Source organism: Cervus canadensis, chromosome 22 (genome assembly GCF_019320065.1).
Source record: "Cervus canadensis isolate Bull #8, Minnesota chromosome 22, ASM1932006v1, whole genome shotgun sequence".
Lineage (NCBI taxonomy): Eukaryota > Metazoa > Chordata > Mammalia > Artiodactyla > Cervidae > Cervus > Cervus canadensis.
The window spans coordinates 9,884,159-9,892,571 of NC_057407.1; positions in this window are offsets into that span (position 1 = coordinate 9,884,159).

An 8,413-nucleotide genomic window follows, 5' to 3' on the forward strand; every position below is an offset into this window, starting at 1 on the left:
AGTTTTCAATCCCTGGTCCGGGAAGATCCCACATGTCAAGAACTAAGTAAGCCTGTGCACCAAAACTATTGAGCCCGTGCTCTGGAGCCCGGGAACCATAACTACTAAGCCCACTCGCCCCAGAGCCCCTGCTCTGCAACAAGAGAAGCTACTGCAATGAGAGGTCTGCACACTGCAACTAGGGAAAAGCCTGTGCCAACAGTGAAGGCCCAGCACAGCCAAAAATAAATAAATAAATAAAATTATATATTAAAAAAAAAGAAGTTTGCCTTCAACTCAAACCAGAAGGTTGCTTCCTCCCCAGTCGAGTAAAAACTGCTCCACACCTGCCCATTGCAGACAGAGAATTACACATAAATAGAGGAAGAAAATGTGTTTGGGGTTCTACAGAGTTGTCTGCTCACCTTAACATGTTTACTTTTTGGAAACTGCACTGTACAGGCTGTTGACGAGGTTCTCGAGAAGTTGTAATGAATACAACATTGAGGCTAGAGCTGCCTTTGTGCACTTTTTCAAAGTCAGTTCCCTGCTCAGGTGATGCTAATGATGTGTTCATTGTAGCTTGCAGGTTGGCAATCAGAAACACGCTCCAAACTGTGATTGCATGCACAGTTGCAATAATTCTCTTAGCTCCTTCCACGAATGTTGGTCCTGCCTAGATGTTATGAAGCTTCCCAGAATGCACAGTAGATCCCTTAATAAAATGCATATTTTATTTAATATATCTTGGGACAGATTTGTTATTTGTACAATTTAATACTTTATTTGTTTTTCTATTTTCATTTAGTTTGTATTTTCATTGTATAGCGCAGACAGAAAGATGTTAGGTCAAGCAACTTTTTTTGGGGGGTTAAGCAACTTTTGAGGAAGAATACAAAAAAATATGAAAGGCAAAAAATAAAAAGAGTGTCCGTGTTCCTGAGACTAAAAACTTTGAGATCTGTGTTCTAGGGTTTATAAATTGTTAGATCATGGCTGTGAGAGAATGAATATTCTTACATTTAATCAATAACGTCAAACTTCTTCCCAAAATGGTCCCAAATTTTGCTTCCCAAAATAACAATTAGCAATAATCTTTTTAATCTGGCCCTCACTTCCTAATCTATCTCTTACACTATTCTATTCCCTGCTCTGGCCACGTTAGCCTCCACATCGTCCCGGGCTTACAGGTTTACTTCCACCTGTTTGCCCACTCTCTCTCCTTTCTCCTTCTCAGCCTTAATATCTCTTACCTGACATCATATTGCACATTCATTTATATGTCTGACCACCCTTTGGAACTGCACTGTCCAACAGAAATAAAATGCAAGCCACAAATGTGAGCCCCATGTGTAATTTAAAAATTCTCAGTAGTTATGTTAAAACAGTAAAAAAAAAAAAACAACCAAACAAGCTATTCTTAATATTTTATTTAACCTCAGATACTCTGAATATGGGCTTCCCTGATCATTTCAATATAAAATCAATAAATGAAATATTAGACAGTTGATTTTTTCTTTTACTAAATCTTTGATTTTAGGTATGTATTTTATACTTACATGTGTGCATGTGTGCTAAGTAACTTCGGTTGTCTCCAACTCCTTGTGACCGTATGGACTGTAGCCTGCCAGGCTCCTTTGCCCGTGGGATTCTCCAGGCCAGAATATTGGAATGGGTTGCCCTCCTCCAGGGATCTTCCCCACCCAGGGATGGAACCCGCATCTCTACGGCCCTGCATTGGCAAGCAGGTTCTTTACCACTAGAGCCATGGGGGGAAGTCTTTTTACACTTACAGCACCTCTCAATTTAAACTAGCCACATTTCAAGAGCTCAATAGTAGCCTATGGCTAGGGGTTACCATATTTGACAGCATACCTCTAGAATGTAAAGTGAAAGCAGAGTTGGGAACTACCTTGGTGGTCCAGTGGCTAAGATTCCACACTGTCAATGCAGAGGTCCCAGGTTTGATCCCTGGTCAGGGCACTAGATCCCACATGCTACAATTAAGACCCAGCACAGGGAAATAAATTTTTTTTTAAAAGCAGAGCTTGGTCTTTCTTGTTCCTGGCTAAATCTCCAGCACCCAGTGAATACGTGTTATGTATATAACAAATATACATAATGTATATTTAATTAGTGTTTCTTGAATTTGTGAATTAATGGAATGGCCTGCAGTTGGCATCCTTCCCTAGAACAGGTCCCAGGAATGTGAGAAAACATCTCCTGGCTGGTAACCCTCTGACATAATAAGGACAACACCACCATCTGGACAGGAATGAGGGGTAATGCACTCATGAAAAAATGTCCCAGCTTTCTGTGAACACATCTCCTGGCTGGCAGTTCAGCACCAACTCCTGGAGCTTGCTTAAACTCATGTCCATCAAGTCAGTGATGCCATCCAACCGTCTCATCCTCTGTTGTCCCCTTCTCCTCTCGCCTTCAATCTTTCCCAGCATCAGGGTCTTTTCCAAAGAATCAGTTCTTCGCATCAGGTGGCCAAATTATTGGAGTTTCAGCTTCAGCATCAGTTCTTCCAATGAATATTCAGGACTGATTTCCTTTAGGATGGACTAGTTGGATCTCCTTGCTGTCCAAGGGACTCTGAAGAGTCTTCTCCAACACCACAGTTCAAAAGCATCAATTCTTCAGCGCTCAGCTTTCTTTATAATCCAATTCTCACATTCATACATGACTGCGGGAAAAACCGTAGCTCTGACTAGATGGACCAGGCTGGCAAGCCTCTGCCATAATAGGGAGAACAGCACCATCTGGTGGGGAATGGAGGGTAACACACCGATGGGAATCAGGTCCGGGCTCTCTAGGCACCTAGCGCCTTGCGGGCAACCCTCTGACATGATAAGGACAACACCACCATCTGGTGGGGAATGCGGGGTAATGCACCCATGAGAATCAGGCTCCAGGACTCAAGGCTGGTGGAGGGGATACAAGGTGGAGGTGGGCTCTGGGTGCCTGGAGCATTACTCCTTACCTGTGTTTTTGACCCTCAATTTTCCAAAAATCTTTCTCAGACCTTATCTCTTAGTATTACCAAAGTAACTATCATATTAAGAATTCTATGAATAATCAAAAACAAGGAGACTATGCCAGGCTCCCTTTTGCCTGGTCTACACCTGAACTCTGGAAATGACTGCCTGAAAGAGTCTCCTAAAGGCCAGCCCTCTGCCAAATCCTTATTATCATTCTTTTCTTTTCTTTTTTTTTTTTTTTTTGGTCGCCCCTGGCAGGTTGTAGAATCTTAGTTCCCTGATCAGGGATCGAACCCCTGTCCTCAGCAGTAAAAGCCAAGAATTCCAACCACTGAACTGCCAGGGAATACCCTGCCCAGTCACATACACACACACACAAGCTGCTCTTGCTTGTAATGTTTGGGGTTCCAGAAAGAGTCCATGTGTATAAAATGGTGCTGAATGAATGGCACCTTTGTCTAATGGCATAGCCTCCAATAACAATCAAGTTTCTGATCCGGGTGGGGAAACCATCTAGCAATGTTGAGTAAACAAAGCAGAATAGTAAGAACAGTAATAACAACCACTAACATTTAGCATTTACTAAATAAGGGCACTGGTCTCTTTACACTTGTGTTCTTTCTTCATTCCACTCCCCTTCAAGGTAGAAACCACTTTAACGCTTTAACCTCTGAGCCACCAGGGAAGCCCCTGCTTAAAGATGACCACACCCAAAGCCCTAAATGAGTAGACGAGGGACTCTGTTTCAAGATGAACCATTTGGGAGGGCTGTGCTGAGTGGGCAGTGAAGGTTGGCAGGGTCTGAGACTCAGGCAAGATCCAGAAATAGGGCATGATTTAAACTGAGCTACCCTTAGCTCAGGGCTTCCGGGCGGCTCAGATGGTAAAGCGTCTGTCTGCAATGCTGGAGACCCGGGTTCAATCCCTAGGTCGGGAAGATCCCCTGGAGAAGGAAATGGCAACCACTCCAGTACTCTTGCCTGGAAAATCCCATGGACAGAGGAGCCTGGTAGGCTACAGTCCATGGGGTCGCAAAGATTTGGACACGACTGAGTGACTTTACTTACTTACCCTTAGCTCAAAGCGTGGTACATAGTAGGTGCTCAGGTAAGGTAGTGAATGACGGATAGAGCTGATAAATGAAAGGAATAAAACAAAAACCCATGAGGTGTGTTGATGAGTGTGTGTGTGTGTAAATGAGCATTTAGAGCTTCCGGAATTCTCAGAGGCCCACAGGTTGGTGGCCAGACCCATCTGGAAGGCGGGCGGGCAGTAGATCCTATTGGGGTGTAAGTGTAACAGTCCAGCCTTGGTGAATGCAGCACAAGCTTCTCAGCTGAGTTTGAAGCCGCCCTTTCTTTTACACCAGGTGCCCCCAACCTGTGGGCTGAGGACTGGTACCTTCTGTCAGACCAGTGGCAACATTAGATAAGAAACAAAGTGCAAAAGAAATCAAAAAGAAAGTGCACAATAAATGTAATGTGCCTGAATCATCCCCAAACCATCCCCACCACCCCCAGTCCGTGGAAAAATTGTCTTCCATGAAATCAGTCCCTGGTGCCCAAAACTTTGGGGACTGCTGCTTTACTGTATCTCCAATAAGTTAATTTGAAGTTGCTTCAAAGAGGTGGCATGGCAGACCGGCCCCTTGAGTCTCCCTGGTCCAACCTCTCAGGCTCTAGAGGGCAGTGCAAGTCAAGATGGCGAGGACCTGGCCCACGGCTCAGCCACTTGGGGCGGAACCAGGCTGGCATTTCCCTGACCTTAAGCACACTGCAGGGCTTTCTAGCCTGGAGGGCCTGCAAGCACTGCAGGATGTTCAGGGCCTTCTGTATTTTCTTAAATTATTTTATTTATTTTCGGCCGTACCGGGTCTTGGTAGCCGCTGCCAGGGCTTTCTCTAGTTGCAGGGCGACTCTTCATTGCGATGCGCGGGCTTCTCACTGCAGTGGCTTCTCCTATTGCAAAGCATGGGCTCCAGGACAGGGGCTCAGTAGTTGTTGCACACAGGCTCAGGTGTCCTGCGGTACTTGGGGGTCTTCCTGGACCGGGTCCAACCCGTGTCCCCTGCACTGGCAGGCAGGTTCTTATTCGCTGGACCACCAGGGAAGTCTGGATCTTTTTAAGTGAGAGGCAAGATTGTGTGTTTAGGGAGTATTTGGGGAAAAATGTCAATAGCTTTTTCCTATTATGGAGGTAAGGCAGGCGGGGGACTCTGCCACAGGGAATGAAATCCATGGTCTCCATGTAGAGTTGGTGTGCACACAGGTTCTACGCTTCTTCCTAAAGGTTGGCAGCCCCAGCGCCAGCTCCCTTGGGGCCTGTGGAGGACACAGCTGCTCTCATCCAGGGAGCCTGTGTCCAATGGTAGGAGGGGGTGGCAGGAAATAAGACTTTCTCTGGTCCTTGGGGGCTGCTGGGTACAGCTGGGCGCTTGGAGCAGCTTCCTGCAGCTGCTGGGGACAGGGAGCCAGGGAATGCTTGCCCATGTTTCCCTGGCTTTCCTGGGACCCGCTCTCCTGACACTGAAGTCAATGGGCCCCACCAGGCCCCCACTCTGGCCTCACCGGTGGTACATTTTATCCCATTAGGAAAGGAATCTGGAACGAGATGACTCTACTGCTGGGTAACGCGGGGCCGGCAGGAGGCTGCCCAGATGGTTTGTCCGGTCAGTTTCCCGCCCTCCTTCCCTGAGCTCCTCCGTCTCAGCCCCCACCCTCCATCCCATCCCAGACCCTTCTGTTTGGAGTCTGGCAAGTTTCAGCAGAGTCTAGGATGCCTAGTCAGGGCCTGCTCAGGTGGTCACCTCTATCCCATTCTTGTCCACGTGGCCAGGCCTGGACCGACTCTGCTGCGGCAGAAGACCTCCTGGGAATTCCCCAATCCAGCGGGAAAGACCCAGCTTCAGTGACCTCTCCTCCAGGTGCGCTCCTAGCCTGGGCTAGGCTGCCTGCTGCCCGCCTCCTTGCAGCTTTCCCAGGGGAGTTGCAACACGCGCTTCTCTGTTGTCCCGGCTGTGACTTGTAGTTCTCTGCCTTTGACCTTCTTGCATTGTCTAGGAACACAGTAAAGGACTTGAGGATTTTTTTTTCCTTTTTTTTTGGCCATGCAAGAAGTATGTGGGATCTTAATTCCCCAATCAGGGATCGAACCTGCACCCCTGCCTTGGAAGGCAGTCTTAATCACTGGACTGCCAGGGAAGTCCCTCTTTTCGCCCTTGGAAAGGGGCTGGCTGAACCTAGAGTCCTTTACCTTTTCCTTACTGATTTCTCCCTGCCCTCCCTGGTCCCTGATCACTCCCACAACTCAACAGGGTCAAGACCCCACCAAGGCGTCGCCGTGCAAACAATGGGGGAAGGAGAAAAAGACCTGGCCCTGTTCTTCCAAGTCTGGAAAGCCCTCTCATGGTTCAAGGCCTCTGTGTCTGGGGCTCCAGAGGTGGCTAGGTCTTGGGAGTTGAAGTTTTGACGCAGCTGGATCCATCTGTTCACTCATAAGGGGAGCCTGGCATGCTGCAGTCCGTGGGGTCGCAAAGAGCTGGAAACGACTGAGCGACTGAACAACAATAACAACTCATTCAGCAAGCGTCAGTGGAGTTCCTTATTCTGGACTAGGCACAGTGAAGGCTATGACAGTAAACACAGATCCACAGCTTGGCTATTTACTGGCTATGTGACCTCTGGTGACTTTACCCTTGGGCCTCAGTTTCCTCATCTGTAACATGGGGCCAATAATAACAGCTGCTGCAGAGTGTTGTTGGGAGGCCAAGAGAGATTTTGCCTGTCCAGACAAGAGGACAGGACAGAGATCAGCGATGGCAGCTGTTATTATCAAGGGATATGTTTGTCCTCCAGAAGCCTGAGGTCTCCGGGAAACATAGGGAGTCGGGTGCCGAGAAGGCTTGTGGATGCTGCTCTTCTCTGGAGTAGGCAGGACTTGGGTAGGTGGAGGAAGAGGGGCCCAGGCAGGTGGCATTCTGCAGTGAGTTGAGGGGAAGTGGTAAGACTGGCGAATCTTTCTTTTTTTTGGCCTGTGCTGGGTCTTAGCTGTGGTGTACAGGATCTTTAGTTGCCACATGTGAGATCTAGTTCCCTGATCAGGCATTGAACCTGAGCCCCCTGCACTGGGAATGTAGAATCTTAGCCACTGGACCACCAGGGAAGTCGCAAGACTGGGGCATCTTGACCACTCTGGGGCAGGTCCCTATAACCCAGGGTGGTGTAGAATGGAGTGCAAATTTACTCTGTAGGAGGCTAGAAGTCTCTGAAGATACGTTGGTTTGTAAGATTTGGGCTCCAAAATGCCAATTGGATTCCCTGGGAGGTCTCTCCAGAAGGCTCCGGGTCTCCAGCACAGTTTTAAGGCTCTAAGAGGCCTCACTTTCAATCAAATGTTCATTCACTCATTCCAATTTTACTGGGTACCTTCTAAGTGCCAGGCCCTGTCTCCAGTCCTATAGGTTCCCAGGATGAAGCACACAGCTGGACACAGGCCCTCTGTCTGTCCCAGGGATGAACTCTAAAGGAGACCTAATAATATGGTGGGTAGATGAGGTTCCAGAGCGGGGAGACCCTGCCCAGACCAGAAACTGAGACAGGGGATAAACAGGAACAAGGTTGGCCAAGTGGCCAAAGAATGCTTCAGGCAGAAGTGTCACACATGGGAAGGCTTGAAAGGCTTGAGGGAGCTGGCAGATGCTTGGTGGTGTTCGTAGGAACTTAAAGAGGTTCCATGTTTCTGGGGTCTGGTGCAAAGAAAAGCTGGAGTAAAGATGGGAGGGTGGTTGTTGAGAGAAGTGGACGCTTGGGGCCGAGCTGGGCAGGCCAGGGTGAATGAGAGACCCTTGTCGGCCTGCCCTGTTCCCAGCAGCAGTGGGAAGTCAGGGACAGAAGATTGAGCAGGGCAGGATCACAGGTAGATGCCTGTTAACTTTGGCTGCTGCAGCTCAAAGCAGAGAAGGCAATGGCACCCCACTCCAGTACCCTTGCCTGGAAAACCCCATGGACGGAGGAGCCTGGTAGGCTGCAGTTCATGGGGTCCCTTAGAGTCAGACACGACTCAGTGACTTCACTTTCACTTTTCACTTTCATGCATCAGAGAAGGACATGGCAACCCACTCCAGTGTTCTTGCCTGGAGAATCCCAGGGACGGGGGAGCCTGGTGGGCTGCCGTCTATGGGGTCGCATAGAGTCGGACACGACTGAAGCAACTTAGCAGCAGCAGCAGCTGCTCAAAGGCTGAGTTAGCAGTGGACCCGGCCCCACAGCGCCCCCTCCTGACAGGCCACAGTGGATTTTAAAAATTATTTGTCTATTTTTATTTTTAATTTGGCTGCTCCAGGTCTTAGTTGCAGCACGTTGATTGCATTTGCGCCATGTGAACTCTTAGCTGTGGCATGTGGGATTCAGTTCCCTGACCAAGGATCAAACCCGGGCCCCCTGCATTGG